At 44.9% G+C, this 18,054-nt stretch overlaps 2 non-coding genes across 2 annotated transcripts; both read right to left on the bottom strand.

Annotated features, from left to right (window-relative positions):
- Nucleotides 1–5,013: 5,013 nt before the first annotated feature.
- Nucleotides 5,014–5,154, bottom strand: LOC140742172 (U4 spliceosomal RNA). The gene has a single exon (XR_012102246.1). It is a non-coding gene; the product is annotated as a U4 spliceosomal RNA (small nuclear RNA).
- A 9,226-nt stretch (nt 5,155–14,380) lies between these two features.
- On the bottom strand, nt 14,381–14,521 carry LOC140742171 (U4 spliceosomal RNA). The gene has a single exon (XR_012102245.1). It is a non-coding gene; the product is annotated as a U4 spliceosomal RNA (small nuclear RNA).
- Between the last annotated feature and the right edge of the window lie 3,533 nt (nt 14,522–18,054).

Below are 18,054 nucleotides of genomic sequence, written 5' to 3'. Positions count from 1 at the left end.
GAGAATAACCCCAGCATCTCTGCCCTCCCTGCAATTCAAGTCCTTTGTCACTGGGTGAACATCGTGCCTTCCATGCTCCTGCACTCTCAGCTCCACAGGCGTTTCCAGCCAGTGTCTACCCTCGCTCTTCCACTTTAAAGGAATTCTCCCTTTATTTGACCTCTTATTCATCCTGTCAAAAAGTAGCGCTGCAATTTACATTAAATGTCAGCTGCCAAGTACTTTCCCATTCAACCAGACTCTCATTTTCTCTGCGAAATCCTCTGAATTACACTACCATCCTTGAAGTTCACTAGGTTTTCAAATTCTGATGTCTACAATTTTGAAATTGAGCTCTGAATACACTAATGACTTGAAATGGAATGCAAACAAACTCGTATTTTGTTTTCAAACAATTCATAAAAATGTATTTAAATTACTACTAATTCTAACCTACTTTGACTTACTTTAAAATCTTCAAGTGAGGTGCAAAATGCTCACGTTTAAAGCAGCTATATAACCAATTGAGAGTAATTTGAGCGACACACAAAATGCTGGAGGAACTTGGCGGTAAAGAGAAAACAGTTTGCATTTCGGGCTGATACCATTCAGAACTGGAGAAAAGAGGATCAGAAGTCAGAGTAGGAAGGTGGGGGGAGGGGAGGAAGATAGCTGATGGCTGAACATAGAATAGTACAGCGCAGTACAGGTCCTTCAGCCCACAATGTTGTACCGACCCTTAAACCCTGCCTCCCATATAACCCTCCATCTTGAAATTCTTTCATATACCTGTCTAGTAGTCTCTTAAATTTCGCTAGTATCTGCCTCCACCACTGACTCAGGCAGTGCATTCCATGCACCAACCACTCTCTGAGTAAAAAAACCCTCCTCTAATATCCCCCTTGAACTTCCCACCCCTTACCTTAAAGGCACGACCTCTTGTATTGAGCAGTGGTGCCCTGGGGAAGAGGCGCTGGCTGCCCACTCTATCTATTCCTCGTAATATCCTGTATCCCTCTATCATGTCTCCTCTCCAAAGAGTAAAGCCCTAGCTCCCTTAAACTCCGATCATAATGCATATTCGGGAAATTCCAGGAAGACCTTCTTCGTTGCTGCTGTGAGGTCCAGGACTCTGCTGGGAAGAACAGGCCCCCAGTCCTCGGGGTCGCGTTACCGATGGCCGTTGGTGGGGCCGTCTTAATACGCTCGGCAGAGGATGGTGCTCGGAGAAGCTGTGCCGGAGGGGATGGTCGTCGGCTCGGAGTCCTTTCGACGGACTCAGGTCGCTTTCGGTGTGTGCTGCGTCTGCGAGGCTGAGTTGGGCGGCGCCTTGGAAATCCATAGCAGGGGTATTCCCTTCTGCCGCCGGCGTGTGATGGCGAGTCTGTTGGGACCCTGGGGACTTATGGAAACTGTGTGGTGATTTCTTTTGAACTTACAGTCCTTTAACATCTTGGCCTATTTTTACTGTGCCCATAGTCTGTTTTTTTTATCAATTATGTTACTGTTTGCACTGTTGTAACTATATGTTGTAATTATGTGGTTTTGAGCAGGTCTTGTAGATTTAGTTTTTGGTCTTGTTTTTGTCTGGTGGATTTGGAGCTCCTTTCCGGGGAACGTGCTAAGATGGTAGCGCGATATTAATACGCAGCAGCCTCTCTGGACTCTGGATTGCGGATTGCCAAACGTTATGTGGATTTTCTGGTGTAGTCTGTTTTGTCACATGCTTTTGTGATATCATTCTGGGGGAATGTTGTCTCATTTTTTAACTGCATTGCATTTGTGGTTTCTAAATGACAATAAACTGAATCTGAATCTGAATATTCTCTAAACCAGGCAGCATCCTGATAAATCTCCTCTGTAGCCTTTCCAATGCTTCCACATCCTTCCTATAGTGAGGTGACCAGAATGGCCTAACCAGAGTTTTATAGAGCTGCATCATTACCTTACGACTCTTAAACTCTATCTGACAGACATACTTTATTGATCCCGAAGGAAATTGGTTTCGTTACATTCGCACCAACCAAGAACAGTGTAGAAATATAGCAATATAAAACCATAAGTAATTAAATAATAAGTATATTATTCCAAGTGGAATATTGGCTCAGGGTGTCTGACACTCCGAGGGAGGAGTTGTAAAGTTTGATGGCCACAGGCAGGAATGACTTCCTATGGAACTCAGTGTTGCATCTCAGTGGAATGAGTCTCTAGCTGAATGTACTCCTGTTCCCAACCATTACATCATGGAGTGGATGGGAGACATTTTCCAAGATAGCATGCAACTTGGACAGCATCCTCTTTTCAGACACCACCGTCAGAAAGTCCAGTTCCACCCCCACAACATCACTAGCCTTATGAATGAGTTTGTTGATTATGTTGGTGTCTGCTCCCCCAGCACACAACAGCAAACATGATAGCACTGGCTACCACAGCCTCGTAGAACATCCTCAGCATCGTCCGACAGATGTTAAAGGACCTCAGTCACCTCAGGAAATACAGACGGCTCTGACCCTTCTTGTAGACAGCCTCAGTGTTCTTTGACCAGTCCAGTTTATTGTCAATTCATATCCCCAGGTATTTATAATCCTCCACCATGTCCACACTGACCCCTTGGATGGAAACCCTCGACTTACAAAAGCTAACACCCCATGCTTTCTTAATTACTCTGTGGACATGTACCCCCAGATCCCTCTGCTCCTCCACACTTCCAAGTATCTTTTACTTTGTACTCTGCCTTGGAGTTTGTCCTTCCAAAGTGTACCACCTCACACTTCTCCGGGTTGAACTCCATTTGCCACTTCTCAGCCCACTTCTGCATCCTGTCAATATCTCTCTGCAATCTTCGACAATCCTCTACAGTATCCACAACTCCACCAACCTTTGTCTCATCTGCAGACTTGGCAATCCACCCTTTCACCCCCACATCCAGGTCATTAATAAAAATCACAAAAAGTAGAGGTCCCAGAATTGATCCTTGTGGGACACCACTAGTCACAACCCTCCAATCCGAATGTACTCCCTCCACTACGACCCTCTACTTTCTGCAGGCAAGCCAATTCTGAATCCACCTGGCCAAACTTGCCTGGAACCTATGCCTTCTGACTTTCTGAATAAGCCTACCATGTGGAACCTTGTCAAATGCCTTATCAAATCCATGTAGATCACATCCACTGTACTACCCTCTTCTATATGCCTGGTTACCTCCTCAAAGAACTCTATCAGGTTTGTTAGACACGATCTGCCCTTCACAAAGGGCTGACTGTCCCTGATCATACCTTGATTTTCTAAATGCCCATAGATTCCATCTTTTCCAACAGCTTTCCCACTACAGACGTAAGGCTCTATAATTACCCGGACTATCCCTACTACCTTCTTTGAACAATGGGACAGCATTCACCTCCCTCCAGTCCTCGGGTACCATTCCCGTGGACAACGAGGACATGAAGATCCTAGCCAGAGTCTCAGCAATCTCTTCCCTTGCCTCGTGGAGCAGCCTGAGGAATATTCCGTCAGGCCCCGGGGACTCATCTGTCCTAATGTATTTTAACAACTCCAACACCTCCTCTCTCTTAATATCAACATGCTCCAGAACATCAACCTCACTCATATTGTCCTCACTGTCATCAGTTCCCTCTCATTGATGAATACCGAAGAGAAGTATTCATTGAGGACCTCACTCACTTCCACAGCCTCCAGGCACATCTTCCCACCTTTATCTCTAATCGGTCCTACCTTCAATCCTGTCATCCTTTTGTTCTTCACATAATTGAAGAATGCCTTGGGGTTTTCCTTTACCCTACTCGCCAAGGCCTTCTCATGCCCCCTTCTTGCTCTCCTCAGCCCCTTAAGCTCCTTTCTTGCTACCCTATATTCCTCAATGGACCTATCTGATCTTTGCTTCCTAAAGCTCATGTATGCTGCATTCTTCCAGCTGACTAGATTTTCCACTTCACTTGTTACCCATGGCTCCTTCACCCTACCATTCTTTATCTTCCTCACCGGGACGAATATATCCCTGACATCCTTCAAGAGATCCCTAAACTTCGACCACATGTCCATAGTACATTTCCCTGCAAAAACATAATCCCAACTCACACCCGTAAGTTCTAGCCTTATAGCCTCATAATTTGCCCTTCCCCAATTAAAAATTGTCCTGTCCTCTACGATTCTATCCTTTTCCATGATAATGCTAAAGGCCAGGGAGCAGTGGTCACTGTCCCCCAGATGCTCACCCACTGAGAGATCTGTGACCTGACCCGGTTCGTTACCTAATACTAGATCTGGTATGGCTTTCCCCCAGTCGGCCTGTCAACATACAGGAATCCGTCCTGGACACACTTAACAAACTCTGCCCCGTCTAAACCATTGGAACTAATCAGATGCCAATCAATATTAGGGAAGTTAAAATCACCCATGATAACAACCCTGTTATTTTTGCACCTTTCCAAAATCTGCCTCCCAATCTGCTCCTGAAACCAGGAGGGGTGAAGAGCTGGGAAGTCTCATCAAAAATTGGTGAAAGAGATAATGGGCTGGAGAAGGAGGAAATGGATAGGAGAGGACAGAAGGCCATGGAAGGAAGGGAAGGGGGGTGGAACACCAGAGGGCGGTGATGGGTGGGTAGGTAAGGAGATAAGTGGAGAAGTGATGGGGCGGGGGGGGGGGGGAGATGGAGTTAATTACTGGAAGTTCGAGAAATCGATGTTCATGGCATCAGGTTCGAGGCTACCAGACGTTAGAGGTTGCTCCTGGGTGTGGCCTCATCGCGACAGTAGAGCAACCATGGACCGACGTGTCAGAACGGTGTAATGTTAAAATGAATGGGCACTGGGAGTTCCCGCTTTTTCTGGTGGTGCTCGGTAAAGCGGTGAGCCGAAGAAACACGGGCAAAAGTGTCTGTCTCGTGACCTGGGAGATTGGTGGTGTGAGGACCCTAAGTAGCAGGTAGAAGAAAGGACGAGACAAGGTAAAGTAATTACCAGAAAAGAGAAAACTGAAATGTAACTTTAATCTATTTTTATCGCACAATGTCAGTCTCCGCAGAGACCGTCAAAAATTGCCAAAGCCGACTATATTTCAAGTCGTCATAGCGGGGTATTGGGAAAAGTTTTCAATAAGCAATAATCGCGCCTCGGGTAGACCTCATCGGCTACGATACTGCCACTGCGCAAAGCTAACGATCACTTCCCCCCGGAGATATCATCTATCTCGCTCCCGCCACTCACAGTTGTGATGACTGTCGATCAACTCTGCTTAAACAGTTTTTTTGTTGCTAGTAAGATTACAGGTCATCTGTAGAATCTCGAAACATGTTAGGTCCCTCATGAAATTAAGAAAAAGAAATAGATTCTATTAAAATTTCGCATGGGAGATAAAGGATTATGGGATGGTAATATGTTAATCATTCAGCAGCGTCGTTTCAGAATGAATGTGAAAGCTGTAAATTCGGCGGCTCCGCTAGCGGGGGAGATAGTTCTGTTTTCCAGATTGCATTTTATTTTGTTTCTGTTTCAGCACCTGCTCTTCTTTAAACCCCTTCCGCTGTGCTGGGAGGAAAGTATTGTGTTCAGTCCTGTTGGAATGTGGTAGGTTTTTATGAGATCGCCTATCATTCTTCTAAACTTTAGTGAAAGCCTGTGAACCATTGTAAAATTGGAAGGAGTGGACACTGAGGGTGTACGCAGGAAGCTGCAGCCATACAATGATGGAGACACTAGGGACGACAGATGCTAGAATCCGGAGCAAAGAGTGAGCCGCTGGAGGAGCTCTGGGGGTCAGGCAGCGTCTGGAAATGGGCAGTCGATATTTCTGGTTGAAACTGTAGTGTATTTAATATTTCAGTAATATTTGAATGATATTGTAAATATATATTAAGTAAGAATTATTGGTTCATTATAATCAATTATAGGTTACATGTAAAAGTATTGTATAGAAATGGCTTATGTCATTACGCCACCCTGTCACGTGTGTGCGTCTCATTAAAGGTAAAGCTAAACGTACATGAGTTATCCTGGGCTCCTGTGTTTTTCTTTAGAATAATTTCTGAAGTTATAGTACATAACAGTGGTGACAGGGTAGATTTAAAACAATCACAAGGTGACTACCTGCCTGTGAAACGTAGCACGCGTTTCTTCAGAAAGGGAGAGAGATGGTTGAGTTTTTAAAAAGGCAGAAAACTGACAAAATTCACAGGTTCATAAACAGCAGTACCGGGTGATAATAACAATAAATAAAAGACACTCCTGTGCCCAGCGTCACTTTATGTGCATTCAATCAATCTATGTATATAAGCTAACTTGTGTTCATATTTATTGTGTTTTATTATTATTATTGAGTGTCCTTGACCTTAATGTGTTGTTTGTGCTGCATCGAACCCAGAGTGAGAATTATTTTGTTCTCCTTTATATGTGTACTGGAAATGAAATAAAACAATTTTGTATCTTGAGTCAATAACCCTCAATTCCTTGACCTTTCACCTATTAATCTATCCCCACCTTAAATACTTTTAATAATCTAACCTCCGCCACCCTTTGGGGCAACAAATTCCAGAGTTCATTGTCCTTTGGGAGAAGAAACTTCAACACACCTCAGTTTTAAATAATCAGCCCTTTCTGTTGTAACCGTGCCCCCAGAGTCTTTGCCCATGCAGTTGTTTGTGATGACACTCTGCATCACTTCCCAGAGTTGTTCCCAAACAGGGCCATGAGTTGACTCTTTTGCCCCTGAGCATGATCTTCCAATCAATATGACCTTCTGTTTCAAAAGCAGAAACGGCGGGTACATTGGAAAGATAGATGCATTTGATTGTACAACAGATAACTGGGTCATGTATACTGAACATATTGAGCAGTATTTTGAAGCAAATGAAATAGCCAATGAAAAGCGAGTGCCAGTTTTGCTGAAGGTTTTGTAGGTGGAAAAGAAGATAGTTTACCTAGACGTTTGACTGATCCAAGCAAACCAGCCAAAATGAGCTTTGGTGATTCGGTGAAAGTAATGCAGAAACATTTAGAACTGAAACCATTGTTGATTGCAGAACACTTTTTTTTAAATAAGTAGAATCAAAAGGATGGGGAGTCTATTTCAGCTTTCGTGACTGAATTGAAGGGATTGTTTGAGCATTGTCAGTTCAGTGATGAGCTTCATGATGCTCTGAGAGATTGTTTAGTTTGGGGAATCTTACAAGAAAGCATTCAAAAACTGCTCCTAACTGAAGCACAACTTATGTTTAAAAGAGAAGTTGAAATCGCTTCTTCAATTAAAAAACAGCAGCCAGAAAGCCAATGGAGTTGCAGGCAGGAATGAAAGTATGTGAGAACAAAATTGCAATGTTAAAATAAAAGCCTGCCTAGCCGAACCAGTTGTGTTACCTTGTGGCAGGGGCCCATACACACACCAGACCAACACAGGTTTAAAGGTGAAAAGTGCGGAAAATGCAACAAAGTTGGACACATATAAAGAGCAAACAAAAATAAATGGACTGCATGGGGAAAAAGATAAAAAGTCAAGTTGCAGTTTCAAAAAGAGCACTAATCTGCATGTTGTTAATGAAAAATCTGATGGTGATGGGTAGCCTTGAGATTTTCAGTGTGGAAACTAACAATAGACAAGCAATATGGCTTACACCATAAGTGAACGGCAAATTAATAAAAATGGAATTGGACATTGGCTTGGCTGCTTTGCTCATTCCACTAAATGAGTTTGAACGGCATTACAAAGATACTGAACTGAAGCATGCAGATATCCATTTGTGAACTTATACTAGAGAAAAGATCAATCCTGTGAGAATGGTAATCATAACAGTGAAATACAACAGCTAACAAACCACACTGGGTTTGTATGTCTTAAAAACAAGAGGGTCATCATTGTGGGTCCTTGATTGGCTGGGACAACTACAACTTGATTGGAGATCCAGCCACCATTTGCATGCCACATCCCTGCAATAACGTCAAGTGAAACCGAATTAAGAAAGGTGCTGGATGATGATGTAACAGCAGTTTTCAAGGAAGGCATCGGAAAACTCAAACGTATCGGGGTTAAAATAGTGGTAAATGGAAATGCTACACCAAATTTTGCAAAACCCATCTGGTTCCTTATACCATCGGTGATAAAGTAGCCAGTGAGCTAGATCACATGGAGGCCAAAGGAATTCCTTCCCAGGTTGAGTGGAGTCCATGGGCAATGCAGTGGTCCCAGTAGCCAAGAAGCCACACAGAAGCTACTCTTCTACACAGTGAAGATTGTGTCTGATGTCAGCTGGAGATGATACATTGGTCAGTTAAGGAAAGCAGAGTCAATTGTTAGAGAAGAAAGGTGCCCAGAGCTGTCAGAACCACTTCCTGCAGTCCCAGAGTCAACTCCTACAACCACCACGGAGGAGGCCCCAGAACCTGAGATTGCTTCGCAGTCACAAGTCTCAATTGCCAAGCAGAGTGATTCCCTGCCTTGTCTGGAAAGATGTTATCCCACAAGATTAAGATATCCTGCACAGTAATTAAATCTTTAGGCCTGAATGGGACAACTTAAAAATATTGTCCTGTGGATATCTAGATAGTAGTTGTATTATGTAGTACATTGTGTATATAGTTTAGATGAATTCTATATTGAGTTGGAGTTTATGACTCAGCACGGAGGAGTGTTGTGTATCTAATATTTGAGCAATATTGTAAATCTATTGTTTGATTAAGCATTCTTTGGTGTTTACAGAATAAGTTACTGGGTTTATGTAAAAGTAGGTGAATACTATACATCATTACAGCACCACATCATCGGTGTGCGCCTCTCTAAAAGAAAAGCTTTACATACAGAAGTTCCCCAGGGCTCTCGTGCTTTACTTTCCATTAATTTCTGGAGCTTCAAAACATAACCGAATCCCCTTGTCTGGAAACCAAAATAGTGAGGACATACTGTAGGTAGGATGGATACTAGAAGTTTTTTTTTACCCCATGGCAAGGGAATCTAAAGCTAGAGGGCATTTGTTTTAGCTGAGAGGTAAAATCTTAAAGGAGATTTGAGTGGTAAATACTTCATAGGGAGGGTGGTAGCCAGGGCAGTCCACATTACAACATTTAAAAGGTCTTTGGACGGAAAGGAGTTGGGGATTACCATATCCGAGACTATTTCATTCTCACATGTTCTCATCAACTCTCCCCGATTCTAGCACTCACCTGCACATTAGGCCAATTAACTGACGAACCCCAGCACATTTTTGTGAAGTGGGAGGAAGGCAGGGCACCCGGGTGAAGTGGTCACAGAGATAATGAGCATGCGGATGTTACACGAGTTCAGGATTGAACCAGGCTCTCCGGTTCTTTGAAACCAGCTACAGCACCTGAGGGAGAGAGGGTCATGGTAATTCTACTTTTGCTCAGTCCAAGGAGAAGAAGGTGTAAAGGTTAAGGTACAGGAGATAGATGACACGTGGGCAAGGGCTCGGTTTCCCGTGGTAGAGGGGAAACCTGTCGCAAGCACGGACTCTGCTGCGGATCTGGGCGGGCAGTCGTGCTCCCGAGTATGCAGTCCAGCCATTTAGGGTTTATCTGTGGCAGCATTTAACTGACTTCGCTTTGTTACAGGCTTGACCGAGGCACAGTGATGGCACGCTGCCCGCTTACCTTAGCCCACACTCCGGGAACGAAGATCGACGCTGCCCGGGAGTTTAGTATTCAGTTCCTGCCTCCGAGCCGCAGTGACAGCGTTAACGTTTAGTTTGAGAGTTGTAGTTAGCGGCCCTGTTGGCCTCGTGTTTATTTTTTTTCCATTCTGTTCTGTACAGTTTTTATTAAAACTCAGTGAATTATTTGTTCTGCTGCGGTGTCTCCTTCAGCATCTGGACCGTCACTGAACACAGTATCATGGAGCCAGTGGAGAGAGAACGGCTGACCTGGCCCTGCATTTAGTTGGGCAGGTAGGAAAGAAGTGAAATTCCGTGGGGGCTGGGTTGGCAGAATGGCTTGAACCGAAGTTCGTTCGGCAGACGGAAGAGAGGGTGAAGTCAATGGCAGAAATGCTGGGGAAGCGCGACAATCGCAAGCCCAGTCTAAGCAGGAAGAAGAAGTTATTCATGTACAGAGATGCTACCTGGGCTGCTAGGTTCTCTAGCATTGTGCGTGTGTTGTTTGGGAAGAATAGGTGTCAGTGTTTGCAGCGACAGTTCAGCAGCTCGCCACTGACAGCCAGAATCAGTCAGGACAGTCCCACTTACTTCCTCCTCAGTAACAGTCTGGTCAGCCTCAGCCCGATTCCCTCGGCAGTTTCCGGCTCAAAACCGACCTTTCCTCCACCAGCCATATACCCTGATGACCCCGACAGCTGCAGAAACTTTATTACCCAGTGTGACCCGGACCAGGTCAGTTCGGTGAGGATGCATGCAAACTGGCCAACGTGGAGAATCTCTCAGGCGGACCCCTACTCAGTCCGACACTCTACGAGAACAAGATTCCCCTGCAGCAACTTGTAGTTGAGTTCAAGAGACCGTTTGCTGCCGACCTGCGCCAAGGGAAGGGGCCAGTGAGGGATTATCAGTAAAGTTCTGCAGGCTCGCGGTTGAGATGGGGTGGAATGAGAGATCCCTCATCACCGCTTTCCCCGGCTGAGCACCGGGGTCCAGCGTGAGATCGCAGCGCATGATAAGCAGGATAGCCGGGATTTCCTCATAAATCTGGCCATTCGAATAGTCTGAGTGAAGCAAAGAGATCACTATCTGCCTTCACCCTTTCTCAGGAGGGCTGACATCTGCCACGGGGGGGGGGGGGGGGGGGGAGGGCAAGTTCTTGCCTCTAAGGTGGCACTCCAGGACACTTCTGAGCATCCTGTGCCAAGTGCCCGGTAAAAGAGGATACCTGTCAGCAGGAAGGGGAATTTGAGGGAACGATTCTCCCTGCAAGCAGGCAATGCTCCCAGCTTTCTTGTCTTTGGGGTGGTAAACCTCTTTTTTCTTCAGGCATTTATCAATTCCGGGCAGCCCAGAACCGGCTTAAAGTTGGTGAGTTCCCACTGAACAATCAAGACAGGATATTGATGTCAGGGCTTTGGATTGTTGGCCTCTGAGATCCCCCTTTCCACAGAACTCCTTCAACTCCTGGTAGAAGACAACCTCTCCAAACTTGCTGATTTGCCTGAACTGCCACTGGAGTTGAATTGAATTGATCTTATTACTTACATCCTTCATATAGGAGTAAAAATCTTTACATTACATCTCTGTCTAAATGTGCAATTCATAGTAATTTATAATAAATAGTATGTACAATAAACAGGACAGTCAATATAACATAGAAATACAATTGTATCAGCATGAGTTAATCAGTCTGATGGCCTGGTGGAAGAAGCTGTCCTGGCTTTTATGCTGCGGTACCTGTGACGGACATGGATTGTGCCTTTAAAAGAGACAGAATGAGAGAGACTGACTACAGTATTGCTGCCTGCTTCTGGGTTGCTATGGTGAGAGAGAGGTGGAGTTACATGATGGACAGTTGATATTTACAGTTGCTTCGCGGCGTGTCTATTTAAGCAAGGTCAGATGACTCTGTCACAGACACACAGCTGGAATTGACCATGGAAGGACACCAGTGACAGAAGAGTCACTGGATGGAACTTCCGAGTGCCCACGAGGGTGGGTTGAGGATCGATCAGTAGCTATCACGGTGTGTAGAATGGCTGACCCTGTGGAGGCTACCGGTGTGTTTACCCTTGCCTGGGTGGTAGTTTTCCCTCAAAGACGGTACCCTTTGTGATAAGCTATGTTTGGTTAACTCGAGAGTGGATTCGGAGTCCGACAATGGAAGACCAACGACACTGCTTATTCGTTCTTCTCCTACTGTGGATTTCACCTTGGCTTACAAATACCTCTCTCTCCCCTCACCAACTCCGTGCATTCAACTGAACTTCCTTACACTACCATCGTAAGACTTTAAATCTTGCCACCCGAGCTTAAATGAGTTTGGGAATTATATTTACACACACATATATATATGCATATCGCTGCTAACTTTTGTTTAAGTTACTATATTATGTAGTTACTAATAAATAGTGGTTTTTAGCATCAAAACCAGACTCTATTGCTGCTGGTTTATTTAAACCGTTACATGTACGTAAACATACCGTTTCCTGGATGGTAGCAGCTGGAACAGTTTGTGGTTGAGGTGACTCAGGTCTCCAATGATCCTTCGGGCCCCTTTCTCACACCTGTGTTTGTAAATGTCCTGAATATTGGGAAGTTCACATCTACAGATGTGCAGGGCACCAGCGGGAAGTTGATGCATCAGATGTTGCCATAGGAGCTGCACTCTCCTAGTGCTCTTCTGTAGATTTTCTTTCCCACCCCATTGTCGGAAACTGAGAACTTCTGGCTGTCAAGGAGGTCCTGGGGGCACGGCGACACTGGCTGGAGGGAGCAGAGCCCCCATTTATGGTATAGGGAGATCCCACGAACCTCTCCTGCATTCATGACACTTTCGTCAAGCCAATGGGCTCTCTTCTTCACCCAGTTTAGTTTCCCCCTCACTGACAGACCTGGCAGCAAAAACACGAAGATCTATGCTCTCTTCGTCAGTTTGATACCATTGAGGACAAAACCTGTCATTCCTCGCTTGTGCAAAGCTGCTCAGGTGATTTAGGGAATAGAAGCAGAGGTGAGCTGCAAAAAAAGTCAGATCCAGGCCCAGGTGGGGTCCTCCCAACCTGCTGTTTGTTTCTGCCACCGTGTGCCCCGAGTGTTGGAGTGGGGTCTCTCTTCAACAGACCCTGGAATTTATACAGAGTTAATTTTGGTGGATGTCTATGTCGCAAGATTCCACGACTTTGTCTCTGTCTGTCCCACTTTTGCTCAGAACAAGACGTCACCCCACTGTCTGTGCCTCACCGCCCCTAGCCCCACCTCTTGGTGCTTTCATCACCGGTCTGCCTCTGTCACTGCTGTTCTGGTAGTTATCCTCCAAAGCAGTTGCTTCATTACTCTCCCCCAAGCTCATCATTCAGCACGAATTCAGGCTGCCTGACCTCCTCTGGGATATTGTGTCTGATCGAGGCCCATAGTTCACTTCCTGTTTTCGGAGCCACAGCCAGCCTCTCATCTGGTTACCAAGCTCAAACTAATGGCCTGATTGAGAGAATGAATCGGGAGTAGGATGTGCTGACTTGTGTCTTTCATCACCACCACCTGGAGCTCCCAACTTGTCTTGGCAAAGATCACCCACAATTACCTCCAGTCATCTTCCACTGGCATGCCTCCCTTCAAATGCCAAAGCAGATTCCAGCCATCAATATTTCCCACTCCAATGGGAGTTCCTGCTGCTGAGCAGTTGGTCCAATGCACAAGCGGAGAAGGGCCAGGACACACTCAGGAACCATATGCCCGGCAGGCTAATCGACTCTGCCAAAAAGTGAGAGCAGTTGTAGTAGAAAAGGCTATCAACAGAGCCTCTTATACACTTCACCCACCATCATATGTGAAGATTCACCCAGTATTCCATGCTTTCCAGCTCAAGCTCTGTTTTCTCTTTACTCCAGTCACCACCACCACCCCCCTCAATATTTCATCTTTCTGAAGCAAAGCCTAAATCATCTGTTTATTTATTGAATAAGGACTCAGAGTTAACGAATGTTTTTTTATGTAAATAACTTTATTTTGTAATATTTCTGAATAAAGTATATTTTTGGGGGGAAATCCTAAAATCAATAACTGTGTGCAGTCTTATGTCATTTGTATAATTGTCGGAGTAGGCAGTCGACGAACTGCAGTAACTGGTTGCAATCGACTTTGCGGCTGAAAAGGCCTACACGGCGCTCTATCATGTGACAGCAATTGATCACATGACGAGCATTTAAAAATAATGCCTTTGATAACATGAGGCGCTTTCCGCAAGTAATGACACTTAAAGGGCTGAAAACCACGCAGACAGATAAACCATATAACAATCACAGCACGGAAACAGGCCATTCCGGCCCTCCTAGTCCGTGCCGAACTCTTAATCTCACCTAGTCCCACCTACCCGCACTCAGCCCATAACCCTCCACTCCTTTCCTGTCCATATACCTATCCAATTTTACCTTAAATGACACAACTGAACTGGCCTCTACTACTTCTACAGGAAGCTCATTCCACACAGCTATCACTCTCTGAGTAAAGAAATACCCCCTCGTGCTTCCCTTAAACTTTTGCCCCCTAACTCTCAAATCATGTCCTCTCGTTTGAATCTCCCCTACACTCAATGGAAACAGCCTATTCACATCAACACTATCTATCCCTCTCAACATTTTAAATACCTCGATCAAATCCCCCCTCAACCTTCTACGCTCCAATGAATAGAAACCTAACTTGTTCAACCTTTTTTCCAAGTAATATCCTAGTAACAACCAGTGAAAATATTAATGTGTTTGATCTATTTTTAGAACTGTAGTGAAGTCTCCGCAGAGACTGTCAAAAATTGCCAATGCCGACTATATTTCAAGTCGTCATAGCGGGGTATTGGGAAAAGTTTTCAATAAGCAATAATCGCGCCTCGGATAAACCTCATCGGCTACGATACTGCCACTGCGCAAAGCTAACGAACAGTGGTTGGGAGCCCAGGTCTAGAAATTGCTTACACTTCACACTGACAGCGACTAAAACATCATTTTCAGTACATTTAGTATTTTTACATATAATAATACTTTCCATAATTGTTTCTTTGCTACAGCAGATATAAACCTTCTAAACTGACAAATATATTAAAATAAAGTTTAAAGAGATGGATTATGGGATACAGTATGCTAATTAATGCGTAACGTCACTGTAACGGGGGTTGTTTGAGGCAGTATTGCGCGTCGCAGGTTTGCGCAGGCGCAGTATCGAGGCATTAAGTTGCGTGGTCGGTGGAAGGTTCACTTCCCTGTCAGTGTAAATGTTGATTTATTAACTGGTGTTTGTCCTTCGGTTCTGATTTCAAGTTGCTTTGTGTTTCAGCCCAGCATTAAAATACCGTGTCGTAGCAACACGCACAAAATGCTGGAGAAACTCAGCAGGCCAGGCAACATCAATGAAGAGTAAACAGACATCCCACCCTGCAAAAACTCTTTTCGGGGAGGTAGCACCACCCCGCCCCGGTCGACCTCCAAGGGTGTATGATACAGGACATTTGATTATGAAAGAACACAACAATTTATTTCATCACATATTGAAACTATTTACACACATACAGTGCATGGAAACTAACTTGTTTCCTACTTTAATTTTAATGGCCTATCGTGTATGTTTTTCAAAAGATACTTTATTCACAAATGTTTTTAAGTGGAATATTTTCGTAACAGGGCAGGTTATTCCTGTTAGCATGTTATCAGCTATAATTCACAAAAAGTTAATCTTCACGATTTCACCTCAAAATGTGCTCCTTCATAGGGCTCAAGCAGTGACTGCACCCAGCTTTCGTGTGCCCCTCAATACATAAGCTGAGGTCTTGGGCTATATTTGTTTGAGCTCACAGGTGTCCACCACACCATGATTTGGACTACCACTAAATTTAGTCAGAATCAGCATCAGGTTTATTCTCGCTGATATATGTCATGAAATGTGTTGATTTGCAGCAGCAGTATAGTGCAATATATAAAATATAACTACTACAGTAAGATATGATAAATAAATATATATTATAGTGCAAAAAGAGAACAATATAATTAATGAGAGTGGTTGCGGGATCATGGACTATTCAGAAATCTGATGCCGGAGGGGAAAAGCTGTTCCTGAAACGTTGAGCGTGTGTCTTCAGGCGCCTTTACCTCCTCCCTGATGGTAGTAATGAGAGGAGGGTGGTGAGAGTCCTTAATGATGGAGATCGAGACATGATGTCATAAAAGACTGCTTTTCCAGTGTCAATACAGTGATACTTGTCTCTCTGTGAACCCTGGGATGTAACGTACTACACAGAACACAACAAAAATAGGAGCAAGAGTCGGCCACCAGGCCCCTCCCGCCTGCCCGCCTGCCATCCAGTGTGAGCCTGGCTGATTTATGTGGCTCTCAGCTCCTGTGTTAGTCCACAATGGTGGTGGGGCACCAGTAACGATGGGACGGCCTACAGAGAGGAGGCGAAAGAGCTCGAGGCCTGGTGCCAGGCAAATAACCTCTTCCGAAATGTCAACAGGACAAACAAGATGGTTATCAGCTTGAACCACTCACACCTCCCTTTACATCAGGGAAAATTGCCAGCAGTTTCAAACTCCTGGGTCCCAGAAGACATTATACACAATCAGGAAAGCTCACCGATGCCTCTAATATCTGAGGAGAGCTGGTCTATTTACATCTATATTCTAGTCACTCTGGTGATGCACGGTAGACAGCATCCTGACAAGCTGCATCGTTGCTCGGTACGGAAACTGCATCGCTGCTCGGTACGGAAGCTGCATCGCTGCTCGGTACGGAAACTGCATCGATGCTCGGTACAGAAACTGCATCGCTGCTTGGTACGGAAGCTGCACTGCTGCAGACAGGAACACCGCACAAAGGGTCGTCAAAACTGTCTACCTCACCACTGCCCCCAGCCTAGCCACCATCAATAGGTTCAATACGTACATTTCATGTCAGAGGAATGTATACAGTATACATCTTGAAATTCTTTTTCTTTGCAAATAACCACAAAAATAGAGGAGTGCCCCAAAGAATGAATGAAGGTAAAACACTAGAACCCCAAAGCTTCCCCCTCCCACGCATAAGCAATGACCCCCTCCCCCACCAGCAAAAAAACATCAGCACCCCCCATCAAGCACTCAAGCATGCAGCAAAGCATCAATAAAGACACAGACGCAGTATCCCAAAGACTACTCATTCAGCTGGTATTCGACATACCACAGGCTCTCTCTCCCTAATAAGACAAAAAGAGGTGTCCCCGTTTCACAGCGAGAGGGGAGACATAACAAACGACTCGCTGATTTATGATGTTAAAAGTCTGTTGTGACGCTTTTTCTGAGCTCTGTGCCCAAAGAACTCTGGTCTCTGGACACACAACCAGCAGCAAACCTGCTGCTCCCGATGTTCCGTGTTCTCCCACGGTGCCTCAGTCTGGGGCACCGGCCTAAAGTCAGCCCGTCTCCAGAGCCACGAAAGGCACTCGTCTTCCAGGCCACGTCCTCGGGATATCAAAAAGTGGCCGGTCCCGTGAGGCCCTGAGAGCGGGACCCATTCCCGCAAAGAACCGAAGTCAGAGAGTAACTCCAGGTCAGGGTCTTCAAAACAACCTTGAACAGGAAAAAAAGAGATATCGAAGATAGAAATAGAGCTGTTTCCGAAGATGCAAGCAAAGGAGTCACTTCACCCCTCCCATCAATAGATACATACATACAGATGCCGGAAAAGGGCCAGTGACATCATAAAGGATCCCACCCCCCGCTCATGGACTGTCACAGCTGTCGGGGAGGAGACTGCGTAGCATCCACGGGCAGGACCACCAGATTCAAAAACACTGACTTTCCCCAAGCAGTAACACTGATCAACACCTCCATCCATTAACTCACACTTTCATACCCCCAGCCACCACTACCTTATCATTTTCTGTTGGTCACATTATGTCAGACACTCCTGTGCATTCAGTCAATCTATGTAAATAAGCTAACTTATGTGTTTATATTTATTGTGTTTTATTATTATTATTGAGTGTCCCTGACCTTAATGTGTTGTTTGTGCTGCATCGCACCCAGGGTGACAATTACTTTGTTCTCCTTTTTACTTGTGTAAAAATAATATTAAACAATCTTGAATCAATAACCCTCAACTCCTTGATCTTTCACCTATTTATTCATCTCCACCTTAAATATTTTTAATAATCTAGCCTCCATCTCCCTTTGGGACAACAAATTCCAGAGTTCATTGTCCTTTTGGAGAAGAAACTTCAACACACCTCAGTTTTAAATAATCAGCCCTTTATGTTGTAACCGTGTCCCCAGAGTCTTATCCTGTGTAGTTGTTTGTGATGAAGCTCTGCATTGTATCCCAGAATTCGTCCCAAACAGGGCTATGAGTTGGCGCTTTTGCCCCTTGAGTATGATTTTCCAACCAATATGATCTTCTGTTTCAATATCATATTCCTGTTTCCTCCTGCACCCTTGAAC

This window comes from Hemitrygon akajei, chromosome 19 (assembly GCF_048418815.1).
Source record: "Hemitrygon akajei chromosome 19, sHemAka1.3, whole genome shotgun sequence".
NCBI classification, from domain to species: Eukaryota; Metazoa; Chordata; class Chondrichthyes; order Myliobatiformes; family Dasyatidae; genus Hemitrygon; species Hemitrygon akajei.
Note: the sequence above shows the minus strand (reverse complement) of the source record. Positions and strands in the feature narration are given on the sequence as shown.